A 20088-nucleotide genomic window follows, 5' to 3' on the forward strand; every position below is an offset into this window, starting at 1 on the left:
TACATCTTCATTAAATGAAATTGTGTGTTTGCTCCAGCTTTTTGCATTTTTTCTTAAATAATTTGAGTTTTACTTTAAAAATGGTAAAATCTGAATGAAAAGCCATTACGCAGTTGTCTCGTTGGTCTAGGGGTATGATTCTCGCTTTGGGTGTGAGTGGGCCCGGGTTCAAATCCCGGACGAGCCCTTGTTTTCATGTACTTTTATAGTCCTTAATATCTGATAGTATTTAATAGCATTTTAAAATACTCACTAATGTATACAAACAGGTTTACTTACAATTTCATTAATATACATAAAAAAGACATGCACAGTGGGCTCGTTGGTCAAGGGGTATAATTCTTGCTTAGGGTGCGAGAGATCCCTGGTACAAATCCCGGATGAGCCCATCTTTTACAGGCATATACTTATGCAAACTTAGTAAAATGTCAAGCATTTGGTGGTATATTGGGTACACTATAGATTCCATTTTGTCTAAGTAACCTTGAGTAGCTTAAAAGTCTCATTTTGACAAACAAAAAACTGTCAAAATGAAATTACAGGTTTTTCTCTTACCTTTCTTTTGTCTAAGTAACACTGAGTGGCTTAAAAGAATAGTCTCATTATGACTAACAAAAAAATCAACAATAAATTGCAGGTGTTTATTTTGTCTTTCTTCTGGGTCTGCATGCTTGAGTTGCAAACAGTATGTGACAAGTCTTAGGTTCCAACTATCAAAAAAGTCCAAACTCTATTGGGACCTCTAAATCTTGGCACTGCACATTTTAAATATGCATACTTGGATAACAAGTAACCTTAAGTTATTATTTTCGCAATACTACATACACATTTTTTTGTTTTAAGTTGTTATGTTATTTTTAAAATGTTATATCTTCATTAAATTAAATTGTGTGTTTGCTCCAGCTTTTTGCATTTTTTCTTAAATAATTTGAGTTTTACTTTAAAAATGGTAAAATCTGAATGAGAAGCCTTTATGCAGTTGGCTCGTTGGTCTAGGGGTATGATTCTTGCTTTGGGTGCGAGAGGTCCAGGGTTCAAATCCCGGGCGAGCCCATGTTTTCATGTACTTTTACAGTCCTTACTATCTGATAGTATTTAATAGCTTTTTAAAATACTCACTAATGTATACAAACAGGTTTACTAAGAATTTCATTAATTTACATAAAAAAGACATGCACAGTGGGCTCGTTGGTCAAGGTGTATAATTCTTGCTTAGGGTGCGAGAGATCCCTGGTACAAATCCCGGATGAGCCCATCTTTTACAGGTATATACTTATGCATACTTAGTAAAATGTCAAGCATTTGGTGGTATATTGGGTAAACTATAGATTCCATTTTGTCTAAGGTACCTTGAGTAGCTTAAAAGTCTCATTTTGACAAACAAAACACTGTCAGAATGAAATTACAGGTTTTTCTCTTACCTTTCTTTTGTCTAAGTAACCCTGAGTGGCTTAAAAGAATAGTCTCATTATGACTAACAAAAAGATCAACAATAAATTGCAGGTGTTTATTTTGTCTTTCTTCTGGGTCTGCATGCTTGAGTTGCACACAGTATGTGACAAGTCTTAGGTTCCAACTATCAAAAAAGTCCAAACTCTATTGGGACCTCTAAATCTTGGCACAGCACATTTTAAATATGCATACTTGGATAACAAGTAACCTTCAGTTATTATTTTCGCAATACTACATACACATTTTTTGTTTTAAGTTGTTATGTTATTTTTAAAATGTTACATCTTCATTAAATGAAATTGTGTGTTTGCTCCAGCTTTTTGCATTTTTTCTTAAATAATTTGAGTTTTACTTTAAAAATGGTAAAATCTGAATGAGAAGCCTTTATGCAGTTGGCTCGTTGGTCTATGGGTATGATTCTCGCTTTGGGTGCGAGAGGTTCCGGGTTCAAATCCTGGATGAGCCCTTGGTTTCGTGTACTTTTATAGTCCTTAATATCTGATAGTATTTAATAGCATTTTAAAATACTCACTAATGTATACAAACAGGTTTACTTACAATTTCATTAATATACATAAAAAAGACATGCACAGTGGGCTCGTTGGTCAAGGGGTATAATTCTTGCTTAGGGTGCGAGAGATCCCGGGTTCAAATCCCAGATAAGCCCATCTTTTACAGGTATATACTTATGCATACTTAGTAAAATGTCAAGTATTTGGTGGTATATTGGGTAAACTATAGATTCCATTTTGTCTAAGTTACCTTGAATGGCTTAAAAGTCTCATTTTGACAAACAAAACACTGTCAAAATGAAATTACAGGTTTTTCTCTTACCTTTCTTTTGTCTAAGTAACCCTGAGTGGCTTAAAAGAATAGTCTCATTATGACTAACAAAAAGATCAACAATAAATTGCAGGTGTTTATTTTGTCTTTCTTCTGGGTCTGCATGCTTGAGTTGCACACAGTATGTGACAAGTCTTAGGTTCCAACTATCAAAAAAGTCCAAACTCTATTGGGACCTCTAAATCTTGGCACAGCACATTTTAAATATGCATACTTGGATAACAAGTAACCTTCAGTTATTATTTTCGCAATACTACATACACATTTTTTGTTTTAAGTTGTTATGTTATTTTTAAAATGTTACATCTTCATTAAATGAAATTGTGTGTTTGCTCCAGCTTTTTGCATTTTTTCTTAAATAATTTGAGTTTTACTTTAAAAATGGTAAAATCTGAATGACGGTTTATTATGCAGTTGGCTCGTTGGTCTAGGGGTATGATTCTCGCTTTGGGTGCGAGAGGTCCCGGGTTCAAATCCCGGACGAGCCCATGTTTTCATGTACTTTTATAGTCCTTAATATCTGATAGTATTTAATAGCATTTTAAAATACTCACTAATGTATACAAACAGGTTTACTTACAATTTCATTAATATACATAAAAAAGACATGCACAGTGGGCTCGTTGGTCAAGGGGTATAATTCTTGCTTAGGGTGCGAGAGATCCCTGGTACAAATCCCGGATGAGCCCATCTTTTACAGGTATATACTTATGCATACTTAGTAAAATGTCAAGCATTGGGTGGTATATTGGGTAAACTATAGATTCCATTTTGTCTAAGTAACCTTGAGTGGCTTAAAAGTCTCATTTTGACAAACAAATAACTGTCAAAATGAAATTACAGGTTTTTCTCTTACCTTTCTTTTGTCTAAGTAACCCTGAGTGGCTTAAAAGAATAGTCTCATTATGACTAACAAAAAGATCAACGATAAATTGCAGGTGTTTATTTTGTCTTTCTTCTGGGTCTGCATGCTTGAGTTGCACACAGTATGTGACAAGTCTTAGGTTCCAACAATCAAAAAAGTCCAAACTTTATTGGGACCTCTAAATCTTGGCACTGCACATTTTAAATATGCATACTTGGATAACAAGTAACCTTAAGTTATTATTTTCGCAATACTACATACACATTTTTTTGTTTTAAGTTGTTATGTTATTTTTAAAATGTTACATCTTCATTAAATGAAATTGTGTGTTTGCTCCAGCTTTTTGCATTTTTTCTTAAATAATTTGAGTTTTACTTTAAAAATGGTAAAATCTGAATGAGAAGCCATTATGCAGTTGGCTCGTTGGTCTATGGGTATGATTCTCGCTTTGTGTGTGAGAGGTCCCGGGTTCAAATTCCGGACGAGCCCATGGTTTCATGTACTTTTATAGTCCTTAATATCTGATAGTATTTAATAGCATTTTAAAATACTCACTAATGTATACAAACAGGTTTACTTACAATTTCATTAATATACATAAAAAAGACATGCACAGTGGGCTCGTTGGTCAAGGGGTATAATTCTCGCTTTGGGTGCGAGAGGTCCAGGGTTCAAATCCTGGATGAGCCCATCTTTTACAGGTATATACTTATGCATACTTAGTAAAATATCAAGCATTTGGTGGTATATTGGGTAAACTATAGATTCCATTTTGTCTAAGTAACCTTGAGTGGCTTTAAAGTCTCATTTTGACAAACAAAAAACTGTCAAAATGAAATTACAGGTTTTTATCTTACCTTTCTTTTGTCTAAGTTACCCTGAGTGGCTTAAAAGAATAGTCTCATTATGACTAACAAAAAGATCAACAATAAATTGCAGGTGTTTATTTTGTCTTTCTTCTGGGTCTGCATGCTTGAGTTGCACACAGTATGTGACAAGTCTTAGGTTCCAACTATCAAAAAAGTCCAAACTCTATTGGGACCTCTAAATCTTGGCACTGCACATTTTAAATATGCATACTTGGATAACAAGTAACCTTAAGTTATTATTTTCGCAATACTACATACACATTTTTTTGTTTTAAGTTGTTATTTTTAAAATGTTACATCTTCATTAAATGAAATTGTGTGTTTGCTCCAGCTTTTTGCATTTTTTCTTAAAAAATTTGAGTTTTACTTTAAAAATGGTAAAATCTGAATGAGAAGCCATTACGCAGTTGGCTCGTTGGTCTAGGGGTATGATTCTCGCTTTGGGTGCGAGAGGTCTCGGGTTCAAATCCCGGACGAGCCTATGTTTTCATGTACTTTTATAGTCCTTAATATCTGATAGTATTTAATAGCATTTTAAAATACTCACTAATGTATACAAACAGGTTTACTTACAATTTCATTAATATACATAAAAAAGACATGCACAGTGGGCTCGTTGGTCAAGGGGTATAATTCTTGCTTAGGGTGCGAGAGATCCCTGGTACAAATCCCGGATGAGCCCATCTTTTACAGGTATATACTTATGCATACTTAGTAAAATGTCAAGCATTTGGTGGTATATTGGGTAAACTATAGATTCCATTTTGTCTAAGTAACCTTGAGTGGCTTAAAAGTCTCATTTTGACAAACAAAAAACTGTCAAAATGAAATTACAGGTTTTTCTCTTACCTTTCTTTTGTCTAAGTAACCCTGAGTGGCTTAAAAGAATAGTCTCATTATGACTAACAAAAAGATCAACAATAAATTGCAGGTGTTTATTTTGTCTTTCCTCTGGGTCTGCATGCTTGAGTTGCAAACAGTATGTGACAAGTCTTAGGTTCCAACTATCAAAAAAGTCCAAACTCTATTGGGAAATCTAAATCTTGGCACTGCACATTTTAAATATGCATACTTGGATAGCAAGTAACCTTAAGTTATTATTTTCGCAATACTACATACACATTTTTTTGTTTTGAGTTGTTATGTTATTTTTAAAATGTTACATCTTCATTTAAATTAAATTGTGTGTTTGCTCCAGCTTTTTGCATTTTTTCTTAAATAATTTGAGTTTTACTTTAAAAATGGTAAAATCTGAATGAGAAGCAATCATGCAGTTGGCTCGTTGGTCGAGGGGTTTGATTCTCGCTTTTGGTGCGAGAGGTCCCGGGTTCAAATCCTGGACGAGCCCGTGTTTTCATGTACTTTTATAGTCCTTAATATCTGATAGTATTTAATAGCATTTTAAAATACTCACTAATGTATACAAACAGGTTTACTTACAATTTCATTAATATACATAAAAAAGACATGCACAGTGGGCTCGTTGGTCAAGGGGTATAATTCTTGCTTAGGGTGCGAGAGATCCCTGGTATAAATCCCGGATGAGCCCATCTTTTACATGTATATACTTGTGCATACTTAGTAAAATGTCAAGCATTTGGTGGTATATTGGGTAAACTATAGATTCCATTTTGTCTAAGTAACCTTGAGTGGCTTCAAAGAAGTCTCATTTTGACAAATAAAAAACTGTTAAAATGAAATTACAGGTTTTTCTCTTACCTTGCTTTTTTTCTAAGAAACAATGTGTGGCTTAAAAGAATAGGCTCTTTTTGACAAACAAAAAGGTCAACAATTAATTGCAGGTTTTTTTTTTTTTTTTCTTCTTGGTCTGTATGCTTAAGTTGCACACAGTATGAGACAAGTCTTAGGTTCCAACTATCAGAAAAGTTCAAACTCTATAGGAACCCCTAAATCTTGGCACTGAACTTTCCAAATATGCATACTTGGACAAAAATTTACCTTAAGGAAACATTTTAGCTATGCTACCAATACATTTTTAAATTGTTATGGTATTTTTAAAATGTAACATATTTTTTCCAGCTTATTGCATTTTTTTATTAAATAATTTGAGTTTTACTTTAAAAATGGTAAAATCTGAAGAAGAAATTATTTAGCTTGTGGCTTGTTGGTCTGGGTGTATGATTTTTGCTTTTTTGTGGAAAAGGCCCCAGGTTCATATCCTGGATTAGACTGTTTTCTTAGGTTCTTTAAAAGTGCTTAGTTCTATTATCTGATAGTATTTTAAAATACTTACTAATGTATATCAACAGTTTCACTTCCAATTTCATTAGTATACATGAAAATGCATGAACAGTTGGCTCGTTGGTCTAGGGGTATGATTCTCGCTTTGGGTGCGAGAGGTCCCGAGTTCAAATCCCAGACGAGCCCATCTTCTCTGGTTCTTTTAAATCCCATGCTTCCATTATCTGATTGATGTCAAAAGCATCAAGTGAATTTTGCTTTTGAAAATCCATCAAAAAATATATACTTATGCATATTTAGTAAACTGTCAACCATTTGGTGGTATATTGGGTATACTGTAGATTCCATTTTGTCTAAGTAACCTTGAGTGGCTTCAAAGAAGTCTCATTTTGACAAATAAAAAACTGTCAAAATGAAATTACAGGTTTTTCTCTTACCTTGCTTTTTTCTAAGAAACAATGAGTGGCTTAAAAGAATAGGCTCTTTTTGACAAACAAAAAGGTCAACAATTAATTGCAGGTTTTTGTTTTTTTCTTTCTTCTTGGTCTGTATGCTTAAGTTGCACACAGTATGAGACAAGTCTTAGGTCCCAACTATCAGAAAAGTTCAAACTCTATAGGAACCTCTAAATCTTGGCACTAAACTTTCCAAATATGCATACTTGGACAAACAATTACCTTAAGGAAACATTTTAGCTATGCTACCAATACATTTTCAAATTGTTATGGTATTTTTTAAAATGTAACATCTTTTTTTCCAGCTTATTGCATTTTTTTATTAAATAATTTGAGTTTTACTTTAAAAATGGTAAAATCTGAAGAAGAAATTATTTAGCTTGTGGCTTGTTGGTCTGGGTGTATGATTTTTTCTTTGGGTGGAAAAGGCCCCAGGTTCATATCCAGGATTAGCCTGTTTTCTCAGGTTCTTTAAAAGTGCTTAGTTCTATTATCTGATAGTATTTTAAAATACTTACTAATGTATTCCAACAGTTTCACTTCCAATTTCATTAGTATATATGAAAAGGCATGAACAGTTGGCTCGTTGGTCTAGGGGTATGATTCTCGCTTAAGATGCGGGAGGTCCCGTTTTCAAACCCCGGACGAGCCCATCTTCTCCCGTTCTTTTAAATCCCATGGTTCCATTATCTGATTGATGTCAAAAGCATCAAGTGAATTTTGCTTTTGAAAATCCATCAAAAAATATATACTTATGCATATTTAGTAGACTGTCAACCATTTGGTGGTATATTGGGTATACTGTAGATTCCATTTTGTCTAAGTAACCTTCAGTGGCTTCAAAGAAGTCTTATTTTGACAATTAAAAATCTGTCAAAATGAAATTACAGGTTTTTCTCTTACCTTGCTTTTTTCTAAGAAACAATGAGTGGCTTAAAAGAATAGGCTCTTTTTGACAAACAAAAAGGTCAACAATTAATTGCAGGTTTTTGTTTTTTTCTTTCTTCTTGGTCTGTATGCTTAAGTTGCACACAGTATGAGACAAGTCTTAGGTCCCAACTATCAGAAAAGTTCAAACTCTATAGGAACCCCTAAATCTTGGCACTGAACTTTCCAAATATGCATACATGGACAAAAATTTACCTTAAGGAAACATTTTAGCTATGCTACCAATCCTTTTTTAAATTGTTATGGTATTTTTAAAATGTAACATCTTTTTTCCAGCTTATTGCATTTTTTTATTAAATAATTTGAGTTTTACTTTAAAAATGGTAAAACCTGAATAAGAAATTATTTAGCTTGTGGCTTGTTGGTCTGGGTGTATGATTTTTGCTTTGAGTGGAAAAGGCACCAGGTTCATATCCTGGATAAGCCTGTTTTCTTAGGTTCTTTAAAAGTGCTTAGTTCTATTATCTGATAGTATTTTAAAATACTTACTAATGTATTCCAACAGTTTCACTTCCAAATTCATTAGTAGACATGAATAAACATGAACAGTTGGCTCGTTGGTCTAGGGGTTTGATTCTTGCATAGGGTGCGAGAGGTCCCGGGTTCAAATCCTGGACGAGCCCATCTTCTCAGGTTCTTTTAAATCCAATGGTTCCATTATCTGATTGATGTCAAAAGCATCAAGTGAATTTTGCTTTTGCCAATCCATCAAAAAAGTATATACTTATGCATATTTAGTAAACTGTCAACCATTTGGTGTTATACTGTAGATTCCATTTTGTCTAAGTAACCTTGAGTGGCTTCAAAAAGTCTCATTTTGACAAATAAAAAACTATCAAAATGAAATTACAGGTTTTTCTCTTACCTTGCTTTTTTTCTAAGAAACAATGAGTGGCTTAAAAGAATAGGCTCTTTTTGACAAACAAAAAGGTCAACAATTAATTGCAGGTTTTTGTTTTATTCTTTCTTCTTTTTCTGTATGCTTAAGTTGCACACAGTATGAGACAAGTCTTAGGTTCCAACTATCAGAAAAGTTCAAACTCTATAGGAACCCCTAAATCTTGGCACTGAACTTTCCAAATATGCATACTTGGACAAAAATTTACCTTAAGGAAACATTTTAGCTATGCTACCAATACATTTTTAAATTGTTATGGTATTTTTAAAATGTAACATCTTTTTTTCCAGCTTATTGCATTTTTTTATTAAATAATTTGAGTTTTACTTTAAAAATGGTAAAATCTGAAGAAGAAATTATTTAGCTTGTGGCTTGTTGGTCTGGGTGTATGATTTTTTCTTTGGGTGGAAAAGGCCCCAGGTTCATATCCAGGATTAGCCTGTTTTCTCAGGTTCTTTAAAAGTGCTTAGTTCTATTATCTGATAGTATTTTAAAATACTTACTAATGTATTCCAACAGTTTCACTTCCAATTTCATTAGTATATATGAAAAGGCATGAACAGTTGGCTCGTTGGTCTAGGGGTATGATTCTCGCTTAAGATGCGGGAGGTCCCGTTTTCAAACCCCGGACGAGCCCATCTTCTCCCGTTCTTTTAAATCCCATGGTTCCATTATCTGATTGATGTCAAAAGCATCAAGTGAATTTTGCTTTTGAAAATCCATCAAAAAATATATACTTATGCATATTTAGTAGACTGTCAACCATTTGGTGGTATATTGGGTATACTGTAGATTCCATTTTGTCTAAGAAACCTTCAGTGGCTTCAAAGAAGTCTCATTTTGACAATTAAAAATCTGTCAAAATGAAATTACAGGTTTTTCTCTTACCTTGCTTTTTTCTAAGAAACAATGAGTGGCTTAAAAGAATAGGCTCTTTTTGACAAACAAAAAGGTCAACAATTAATTGCAGGTTTTTGTTTTTTTCTTTCTTCTTGGTCTGTATGCTTAAGTTGCACACAGTATGAGACAAGTCTTAGGTCCCAACTATCAGAAAAGTTCAAACTCTATAGGAACCCCTAAATCTTGGCACTGAGCTTTCCAAATATGCATACATGGACAAAAATTTACCTTAAGGAAACATTTTAGCTATGCTACCAATCCTTTTTTAAATTGTTATGGTATTTTTAAAATGTAACATCTTTTTTCCAGCTTATTGCATTTTTTTATTAAATAATTTGAGTTTTACTTTAAAAATGGTAAAACCTGAATAAGAAATTATTTAGCTTGTGGCTTGTTGGTCTGGGTGTATGATTTTTGCTTTGAGTGGAAAAGGCACCAGGTTCATATCCTGGATAAGCCTGTTTTCTCAGGTTCTTTAAAAGTGCTTAGTTCTATTATCTGATAGTATTTTAAAATACTTACTAATGTATTCCAACAGTTTCACTTCCAAATTCATTAGTAGACATGAATAAACATGAACAGTTGGCTCGTTGGTCTAGGGGTTTGATTCTTGCATAGGGTGCGAGAGGTCCCGGGTTCAAATCCTGGACGAGCCCATCTTCTCAGGTTCTTTTAAATCCAATGGTTCCATTATCTGATTGATGTCAAAAGCATCAAGTGAATTTTGCTTTTGCCAATCCATCAAAAAAGTATATACTTATGCATATTTAGTAAACTGTCAACCATTTGGTGTTATACTGTAGATTCCATTTTGTCTAAGTAACCTTGAGTGGCTTCAAAAAGTCTCATTTTGACAAATAAAAAACTATCAAAATGAAATTACAGGTTTTTCTCTTACCTTGCTTTTTTCTAAGAAACAATGAGTGGCTTAAAAGAATAGGCTCTTTTTGACAAACAAAAAGGTCAACAATTAATTGCAGGTTTTTGTTTTATTCTTTCTTCTTTTTCTGTATGCTTAAGTTGCACACAGTATGAGACAAGTCTTAGGTTCCAACTATCAGAAAAGTTCAAACTCTATAGGAACCCCTAAATCTTGGCACTGAACTTTCCAAATATGCATACTTGGACAAAAATTTACCTTAAGGAAACATTTTAGCTATGCTACCAATCCTTTTTTAAATTGTTATGGTATTTTTAAAATGTAACATCTTTTTTACAGCTTATTGCATTTTTTTATTAAATAATTTGAGTTTTTCTTTAAAAATGGTAAAATATGAATAAGAAATTATTTAGCTTGTGGCTTGTTGGTCTGGGTGTATGATTTTTGCTTTGAGTGGAAAAGGCACCAGGTTCATATCCTGGATAAGACTGTTTTCTCAGGTTCTTTAAAAGTGCTTAGTTCTATTATCTGATAGTATTTTAAAATACTTACTAATGTATTCCAACAGTTTCACTTCCAAATTCATTAGTATACAAGAATAAGCATGAACAGTTGGCTCGTTGGTCTAGGGGTAAGATTCTTGCTTAGGGTGCGAGAGGTCCCGGGTTCAAATCCCGGACGAGCCCATCTTCTCAGGTTCTCATAAATCCAATGGTTCCATTATCTGATTGATGTCAAAAGCATCAAGTGAATTTTGCTTTTGAAAATCCATCAAAAAATATATACTTATGCATATTTAGTAAACTGTCAACCATTTGGTGGTATATTGGGTATACTGTAGATTCCATTTTGTCTAAGTAACCTTGAGTGGCTTCAAAGAAGTCTCATTTTGACAAATAAAAAATTGTCAAAATGAAATTACAGGTTTTTCTCTTACCTTGCTTTTTTCTAAGAAACAATAAGGGGCTTCAAAGAATAGGCTCTTTTTGACAAACAAAAAGGTCAACAATTAATTGCAGGTTTTTGTTTTTTTCTTTCTTCTTGGTCTGTATGCTTAAGTTGCACACAGTATGAGACAAGTCTTAGGTCCCAACTATCAGAAAAGTTAAAACTCTATAAGAGCCCCTACATCTTTGGACTGAACTTTCCAAATATGCATACTTGGACAAAAATTTACCTTAAGGAAACATTTTAGCTATGCTACCAATCCTTTTTTAAATTGTTATGGTATTTTTAAAATGTAACATCTTTTTTCCAGCTTATTGCATTTTTTTATTAAATAATTTGAGTTTTACTTTAAAAATGGTAAAATCTGAATAAGAAATTACTTAGCTTGTGGCTTGTTGGTCTGGGTGTATGATTTTTGCTTTGAGTGGAAAAGGCACCAGGTTCATATCCTGGATAAGCCTGTTTTCTCAGGTTCTTTAAAAGTACTTAGTTCTATTATCTGATAGTATTTTAAAATACTTACTAATGTACTCCAACAGTTTCACTTCCAAATTCATTAGTAGACACGAATAAGCATGAACAGTTGGCTCGTTGGTCTAGGGGTTTGATTCTTGCTTAGGGTGCGAGAGGTCCCAGGTTCAAATACTGGACGAGCCCATATTCTCAGGTTCTTTTAAATCCAATGGTTCCATTATCTGATTTATGTCAAAAGCATCAAGTGAATTTATGCTTTTGCCAATCCATCAAAAAAGTATATACTTATGCATATTTAGTAAACTGTCAAAAATTTGGTGGTATATTGGGTATACTGTAGATTCCATTTTGTCTAAGTAACCTTCAGTGGCTTCAAAGAAGTCTCATTTTGACAATTAAAAAACTGTCAAAATGAAATTACAGGTTTTTCTCTTACCTTGCTTTTTTTCTAAGAAACAATGAGTGGCTTAAAAGAATAGGCTCTTTTTGACAAACAAAAAGGTCAACAATTAATTGCAGGTTTTTGTTTTTTTCTTTCTTCTTGGTCTGCATGCTTAAGTTGCACACAGTATGAGACAAGTCTTAGGTTCCAACTATCAGAAAAGTTCAAACTCTATAGGAACCCCTAAATCTTGGCACTGAACTTTCCAAATATGCATACTTGGACAAAAATTTACCTTAAGGAAACATTTTAGCTATGCTACCAATACATTTTTAAATTGTTATGGTATTTTTAAAATGTAACATCTATTTTTCAAGCTTATTGCATTTTTTTATTAAATAATTTGAGTTTTACTTTAAAAATGGTAAAATCTGAAGAAGAAATTATTTAGCTTGTGGCTTGTTGGTCTGGGTGTATGATTTTTGCTTTTGGTGGAAAAGGCCCCTGGTTAATATACTGGATTAGACTGTTTTCTCAGGTTCTTTAAAAGTGCTTAGTTCTATTATCTGATAGTATTTTAAAATACTTACTAATGTATATCAACAGTTTCACTTCCAATTTCATTAGTATACATGAAAATGCATGAACAGTTGGCTCATTGGTCTAGGGGTATGATTTTCGCTTAGGGTGCGAGAGGTCCCGGGTTCAAATCCTGGGCAAGCCCAACTTCTCAGGTTCTTTTAAATCCAATGGTTCCATTATCTTATTGATGTCAAAAGCATCAAGTGAATTTTGCTTTTGCCAATCCATCAAAAAAGTATATACTTATGCATATTTAGTAAACTGTCAACCATTTGGTGTTATACTGTAAATTCCATTTTGTCTAAGTAACCTTGAGTGGCTTCAAAGAAGTCTAATTTTGACAAATAAAAAACTGTCAAAATGAAATTACAGGTTTTTCTCTTACCTTGCTTTTTTCTAAGAAACAATGAGTAGTTTAAAAGAATAGGCTCTTTTTGACAAACAAAAAGGTCAGCAATTAATTGCAGGTTTTTGTTTTTTCTTTCTACTTGGTCTGTATGCTTAAGTTGCACACAGTATGAGACAAGTCTTAGGTCCCAACTATCAGAAAAGTTAAAACTCTATAAGAGCCCCTACATCTTTGGACTGAACTTTCCAAATATGCATACTTGGACAAAAAATTACCTTAAGGAAACATTTTAGCTATGCTACCAATACATTTTTAAATTGTTATGGTATTTTTAAAATGTAACATCTTTTTTTCCAGCTTATTGCATTTTTTTATTAAATAATTTGAGTTTTACTTTAAAAATGGTAAAATCTGAAGAAGAAATTATTTAGCTTGTGGCTTGTTGGTCTGGGTGTATGATTTTTGCTTTGGGTGGAAAAGGCCCGAGGTTTATATACTGGATTAGACTATTTTCTCAGGTTCTTTAAAAGTGCTTAGTTCTATTATCTGACAGTATTTTAAAATACTTACTAATGTTTATCAACAGTTTCACTTCCAATTTCATTAGTATACATGAAAATGCATGAACAGTTGGCTCGTTGGTCTAGGGGTATGATTCTCGCTTAGGGTGCGAGAGGTCCCGGGTTCAAATCCTGGATGAGCCCAACTTCTCAGGTTCTATTTAATCCAATGGTTCCATTATCTTATTGATGTCAAAAGCATCAAGTGAATTTTGCTTTTGCCAATCCATCAAAAAAGTATATACTTATGCATATTTAGTAAACTGTCAACCATTTGGTGGTATACTGTAGATTCCATTTTGTCTAAGTAACCTTGAGTGGCTTCAAGAAGTCTCATTTTGACAAATAAAAAACTATCAAAATGAAATTACAGGTTTTTCTCTTACCTTGCTTTTTTCTAAGAAACAATAAGTGGCTTAAAAGAATAGGCTCTTTTTGAAAAACAAAAAGGTCAACAATTAATTGCAGGTTTTTGTTTTTTTCTTTCTTCTTTTTCTGTATGCTTAAATTGCACACAGTGTGAGACAAGTCTTAGGTTCCAACTATCAGAAAAGTTCAAACTCTATAGGCACCCCTAAATCTTGGCACTGAACTTTCCAAATATGCATACTTGGACAAAAATTTACCTTAAGGAAACATTTTAGCTATGCTACCAATCCTTTTTTAAATTGTTATGGTATTTTTAAAATGTAACATCTTTTTTCCAGCTTATTGCATTTTTTTATTAACTAATTTGAGTTTTACTTTATAAATGGTAAAATATGAATAGGAAATTATTTAGCTTGTGGCTTGATGGTCTGGGTGTATGATTTTTGCTTTGAGTGGAAAAGGCACCAGGTTCATATCCTGGATAAGCCTGTTTTCTCAGGTTCTTTAAAAGTGCTTAGTTCTATTATCTGATAGTATTTTAAAATACTTACTAATGTATTCCAACAGTTTCACTTCCAATTTCATTAGTATACATGAAAAATGCATGAACAATTGGCTCGTTGGTCTAGGGGTATGATTCTCGCTTAGGGTACGAGAGGTCCCGGGTTCAAATCCTGGACGAGCCCATCTTCTCAGTTTCTTTTAAATCCCATGGTTCCATTATCTTATTGATGTCATAAGCATCAAGTGAATTTTGCTTTTGCCAATCCATCAAAAAAGTATATACTTATGCATATTTAGTAAACTGTCAACCATTTGGTGGTATATTGGGTATACTGTAGAATCCATTTTGTCTAAGTAACCTCGAGTGGCTTCAAAGAAGTCTCATTTTGACAAATTAAAAACTATCAAAATTAAATTACAGGTTTTTCTCTTACCTTGCTTTTTTCTAAGAAACAATGAGTGGCTTAAAAGAATAGGCTCTTTTTGACAAACAAAAAGGTCAACAATTAATTTCAGGTTTTTGTTGTTTTCTTTCTTCTTGGTCTGTATGCATAAGTTGCACACAGTATGAGACAAGTCTTAGGTTCCAACTATCAGAAAAGTTCAAACTCTATAGGAACCCCTAAATCTTGGCACTGAACTTTCCAAATATGCATACTTGGACAAAAATTTACCTTAAGGAAACATTTTAGCTATGCTACCAATACATTTTTAAATTGTTTTGGTATTTTTAAAATGTAACATCTTTTTTTCCAGCTTATTGCATTTTTTTATTAAATAATTTGAGTTTTAATTTAAAAATGGTAAAATCTGAATAAGAATTTATTTAGTTTGTGGCTTGTTGTTCTGGGTGTATGATTTTTGCTTTGGGTGCAAAAGGCCCCAGGTTCATATCCTGGATGAGCCTGTTTTCTTAGGTTCTTTAAAAGTGCTTAGTTCTATTATCTGATAGTATTTTAAAATACTTACTAATGTATTCCAACAGTTTCACTTCCAATTTCATTAGTATACATGAAAAAACATGAACAGTTAGCTCGTTGGTCTTGTGGTTTGATTCTCGCTTAGGGTACGAGAGGTCCCGGGTTCAAATCCCGGATGAGCCCATTTTCTCAGGTTCTTTTAAATCCCATGGTTCCATTATCTGATTGATGTCAAAAGCATTAAGTGAATTTTGCTTTTGCCAATCCATCAAAAAAGTATATACTTAAGCATATTTAGTAAACTGTCAACCATTTGGTGGTATATTGGGTATACTGTAGATTCCACTTTGTCTAAGTAACCTTGAGTGGCTTCAAAGAAGTCTCATTTTGACAAATTAAAAACTATCAAAATGAAATTACAGGTTTTTCTCTTACCTTGCTTTTTTCTAAGAAACAATGAGTGGCTTCAAAGAATAGGCTCTTTTTGACAAACAAAAAGGTCAACAATTAATTGCAGGTTTTTGTTTTTTTCTTTCTTCTTGGTCTGTATGCATAAGTTGCACACAGTATGAGACAAGTCTTAGGTTCCAACTATCAGAAAAGTTCAAACTCTATAGGAACCCCTAAATCTTGGCACTGAACTTTCCAAATATGCATACTTGGACAAAAATTTACCTCAAGGAAACATTTTAGCTATGCTACCAATCCTTTTTTAAATTGTTATGGTATTTTTAAAATGTAACATCTTTTTTTCCAGCTTATTGCATTTTTTTATTAAATAATTTGAGTTTTACTTTAAAAATGGTAAAATCTGAATAATACATTATTTAGCTTGTGGCTTGTTGGTCTGGGTGTATGATTTTTGCTTTGGGTGCAAAAGGCCCCAGGTTCATATCCTGGATGAGCCTGTTTTCTTAGGTTCTTTAAAAGTGCTTAGTTCTATTATCTGATAGTATTTTAAAATACTTACTAATGTATTCCAACAGTTTCACTTCCAATTTCATTAGTATACATGAAAAAGCATGAACAGTTAGCTCGTTGGTCTAGGGGTTTGATTCTCGCTTAGGGTACGAGAGGTCCCTGGTTCAAATCCCGGACGAGCCCATTTTCTCAGGTTCTTTTAAATCCCATGGTTCCATTATCTGATTGATGTCAAAAGCATCAAGTGAATTTTGCTTTTGCCAATCCATCAAAAAAGTATATACTTAAGCATATTTAGTAAACTGTCAACCATTTGGTGGTATATTGGGTATACTGTAGATTCCACTTTGTCTAAGTAACCTTGAGTGGCTTCAAAGAAGTCTCATTTTGACAAATTAAAAACTATCAAAATGAAATTACAGGTTTTTCTCTTACCTTGCTTTTTTCTAAGAAACAATGAGTGGCTTCAAAGAATAGGCTCTTTTTGACAAACAAAAAGGTCAACAATTAATTGCAGGTTTTTGTTTTTTTCTTTCTTCTTGGTCTGTATGCATAAGTTGCACACAGTATGAGACAAGTCTTAGGTTCCAACTATCAGAAAAGTTCAAACTCTATAGGAACCCCTAAATCTTGGCACTGAACTTTCCAAATATGCATACTTGGACAAAAATTTACCTTAAGGAAACATTTTAGCTATGCTACCAATCCTTTTTTAAATTGTTATGGTATTTTTAAAATGTAATATCTTTTTTTCCAGCTTATTGCATTTTTTTATTAAATAATTTGAGTTTTACTTTAAAAATGGTAAAATCTGAATAATACATTATTTAGCTTGTGGCTTGTTGGTCTGGGTGTATGATTTTTGCTTTGGGTGCAAAAGGCCCCAGGTTTATATCCTGGATGAGCCTGTTTTCTTAGGTTCTTTAAAAGTGCTTAGATCTATTATCTGATAGTATTTTAAAATACTTACTTATGTAATCCAACAGGTTCACTTCCAATTTCATTAGTATGCATCAAAATGCGTGAACAGTTGGCTCGTTGGTCTAGGGGTATGATTCTCGCTTAGGGTGCGAGAGGTCCCGGGTTCAAATCCCGGACGAGCCCATTTTCTCAGGTTCTTTTAAATCCCATGGTTCCATTATCTGATTGATGTCAAAAGCATCAAGTGAATTTTGATTTTGCCAATCCATCAAAAAAGTATATACTTAAGCATATTTAGTTAACTGTCAACCATTTGGTGGTATATTGGGTATACTGTAGATTCCACTTTGTCTAAGTAACCTTGAGTGGCTTCAAAGAAGTCTCATTTTGACAAATAAAAAACTGTCAAAATGAAATTACAGGTTTTTCTCTTACCTTGCTTTTTTCTAAGAAACAATGAGTGGCTTTAAATAATAGGCTCTTTTTGACAAACAAAAAGGTCAACAATTAATTGCAGGTTTTTGTTTTTTCTTTCTTCTTGGTCTGTATGCTTAAGTTGCACACAGTATGAGACAAGTCTTAGGTTCCAACTATAAGAAAAGTTCAAACTCTATAGGAACCCCTAAATCTTGGCACTGAACTTTCCAAATATGCATACTTGGACAAAAATTTACCTTAAGGAAACATTTTAGCTATGCTACCAATACATTTTTAAATTGTTTTGGTATTTTTAAAATGTAACATCTTTTTTTCCAGCTTATTGCATTTTTTTATTAAATAATTTGAGTTTTAATTTAAAAATGGTAAAATCTGAATAAGAAATTATTTAGTTTGTGGCTTGTTGGTCTGGGTGTATGATTTTTGCTTTGGGTGCAAAAGGCCCCAGGTTCATATCCTGGATGAGCCTGTTTTCTTAGGTTCTTTAAAAGTGCTTAGTTCTATTATCTGATAGTATTTTAAAATACTTACTAATGTATTCCAACAGTTTCACTTCCAATTTCATTAGTATACATGAAAAATGCATGAACAGTTGGCTCGTTGGTCTAGGGGTATGATTCTCGCTTAGGGTGCGAGAGGTCCCGGGTTCAAATCCTGGACGAGCCCGTCTTCTCAGATTCTTTTAAATCCCATGGTTCCATTATCTGATTGATGTCAAAAGCATCAAGTGAATTTTGCTTTTGAAAATCCATAAAAAAATATATACTTATGCATATTTAGTAAACTGTCAACCATTTGGTGGTATATTGGGTATACTGTAGATTCCATTTTGTCTAAGTAATCTTGTGTGGCTTCAAAGATGTCTCATTTTGACAAATTAAAATCTGTCAAAATGAAATTACAGGTTTTTCTCTTACCTTGCTTTTTTCTAAGAAACAATGAGTGGCTTAAAAGAATAGGCTCTTTTTGACAAACAAAAAGGTCAACAATTAATTGCAGGTTTTTGTTTTTTCTTTCTTCTTGGTCTGTATGCTTAAGTTGCACACAGTATGAGACAAGTCTTAGGTTCCAACTATAAGAAAAGTTCAAACTCTATAGGAACCCCTAAATCTTGGCACTGAACTTTCCAAATATGCATACTTGGACAAAAATTTACCTTAAAGAAACATTTTAGCTATGCTACCAATACATTTTTAAATTGTTATGGTATTTTTAAAATGTAACATCTTTTTTCCAGCTTATTGAATTTTTTATTAAATAATTTGAGTTTTACTTTAAAAATGGTAAAATCTGATTAAGAAATTATTTAGCTTGTGGCTTGTTGGTCTGGGTGTATGATTTTTGCTTTGGGTGCAAAAGGCCCCAGGTTCATATCCTGGATGAGCCTGTTTTCTTAGGTTCTTTAAAAGTGCTTAGTTCTATTATCTGATAGTATTTTAAAATACTTACTTATGTATTCCAACAGGTTCACTTCCAATTTCATTAGTATGCATCAAAATGCGTGAACAGTTGGCTCGTTGGTCTAGGGGTATGATTCTCGCTTAGGGTGCGAGAGGTCCCGGGTTCAAATCCCGGACGAGCCCATTTTCTCAGGTTCTTTTAAATCCCATGGTTCCATTATCTGATTGATGTCAAAAGCATCAAGTGAATTTTGCTTTTGCCAATCCATCAAAAAAGTATATTCTTAAGCATATTTAGTAAACTGTCAACCATTTGGTGGTATATTGGGTATACTGTAGATTCCACTTTGTCTAAGTAACCTTGAGTGGCTTCAAAGAAGTCTCATTTTGACAAATTAAAAACTATCAAAATGAAATTACAGGTTTTTCTCTTACCTTGCTTTTTTCTAAGAAACAATGAGTGGCTTCAAAGAATAGGCTCTTTTTGACAAACAAAAAGGTCAACAATTAATTGCAGGTTTTTGTTTTTTTCTTTCTTCTTGGTCTGTATGCATAAGTTGCACACAGTATGAGACAAGTCTTAGGTTCCAACTATAAGAAAAGTTCAAACTCTATAGGAACCCCTAAATCTTGGCACTGAACTTTCCAAATATGCATACTTGGACAAAAATTTACCTTAAGGAAACATTTTAGCTATGCTACCAATACATTTTTTAAATTGTTATGGTATTTTTAAAATGTAACATCTTTTTTTCCAGCTTATTGCATTTTTTTATTAAATAATTTGAGTTTTACTTTAAAAATGGTAAAATATGAATAAGAAATTATTTAGCTTGTAGCTTGTTGGTCTGGGTGTATGATTTTTGCTTTGAGTGGAAAAGGCCCCAGGTTCATATCCTGGATAAGCCTGTTTTCTCAGGTTCTTTAAAAGTGCTTAGTTCTATTATCTGATAGTATTTTAAAATACTTACTAATGTATTTCAACAGTTTCACTTCGAATTTCATTAG

At 33.0% G+C, this 20088-nt stretch overlaps 10 non-coding genes across 10 annotated transcripts; all 10 read left to right on the plus strand.

Annotated features, from left to right (window-relative positions):
* The first annotated feature begins 115 nt into the window (after positions 1-115).
* TRNAP-UGG (transfer RNA proline (anticodon UGG)) lies at positions 116-187 on the plus strand. The gene has a single exon. It is a non-coding gene; the product is annotated as a tRNA-Pro (tRNA).
* A 2524-nt stretch (positions 188-2711) lies between these two features.
* TRNAP-UGG (transfer RNA proline (anticodon UGG)) lies at positions 2712-2783 on the plus strand. Its single transcript has one exon. It is a non-coding gene; the product is annotated as a tRNA-Pro (tRNA).
* Positions 2784-4438: 1655 nt separating this feature from the next.
* On the plus strand, positions 4439-4510 carry TRNAP-UGG (transfer RNA proline (anticodon UGG)). Its single transcript has one exon. It is a non-coding gene; the product is annotated as a tRNA-Pro (tRNA).
* A 795-nt stretch (positions 4511-5305) lies between these two features.
* TRNAQ-UUG (transfer RNA glutamine (anticodon UUG)) lies at positions 5306-5377 on the plus strand. Its single transcript has one exon. It is a non-coding gene; the product is annotated as a tRNA-Gln (tRNA).
* A 5549-nt stretch (positions 5378-10926) lies between these two features.
* TRNAP-AGG (transfer RNA proline (anticodon AGG)) lies at positions 10927-10998 on the plus strand. The gene has a single exon. It is a non-coding gene; the product is annotated as a tRNA-Pro (tRNA).
* A 2681-nt stretch (positions 10999-13679) lies between these two features.
* TRNAP-AGG (transfer RNA proline (anticodon AGG)) lies at positions 13680-13751 on the plus strand. The gene has a single exon. It is a non-coding gene; the product is annotated as a tRNA-Pro (tRNA).
* An 839-nt stretch (positions 13752-14590) lies between these two features.
* TRNAP-AGG (transfer RNA proline (anticodon AGG)) lies at positions 14591-14662 on the plus strand. Its single transcript has one exon. It is a non-coding gene; the product is annotated as a tRNA-Pro (tRNA).
* A 2691-nt stretch (positions 14663-17353) lies between these two features.
* TRNAP-AGG (transfer RNA proline (anticodon AGG)) lies at positions 17354-17425 on the plus strand. Its single transcript has one exon. It is a non-coding gene; the product is annotated as a tRNA-Pro (tRNA).
* Positions 17426-18274: 849 nt separating this feature from the next.
* On the plus strand, positions 18275-18346 carry TRNAP-AGG (transfer RNA proline (anticodon AGG)). Its single transcript has one exon. It is a non-coding gene; the product is annotated as a tRNA-Pro (tRNA).
* An 845-nt stretch (positions 18347-19191) lies between these two features.
* Positions 19192-19263, plus strand: TRNAP-AGG (transfer RNA proline (anticodon AGG)). Its single transcript has one exon. It is a non-coding gene; the product is annotated as a tRNA-Pro (tRNA).
* Positions 19264-20088: the final 825 nt, after the last annotated feature.

This window comes from Pseudophryne corroboree, chromosome 3 (genome assembly GCF_028390025.1).
Source record: "Pseudophryne corroboree isolate aPseCor3 chromosome 3, aPseCor3.hap2, whole genome shotgun sequence".
Taxonomy (NCBI): Eukaryota; Metazoa; Chordata; class Amphibia; order Anura; family Myobatrachidae; genus Pseudophryne; species Pseudophryne corroboree.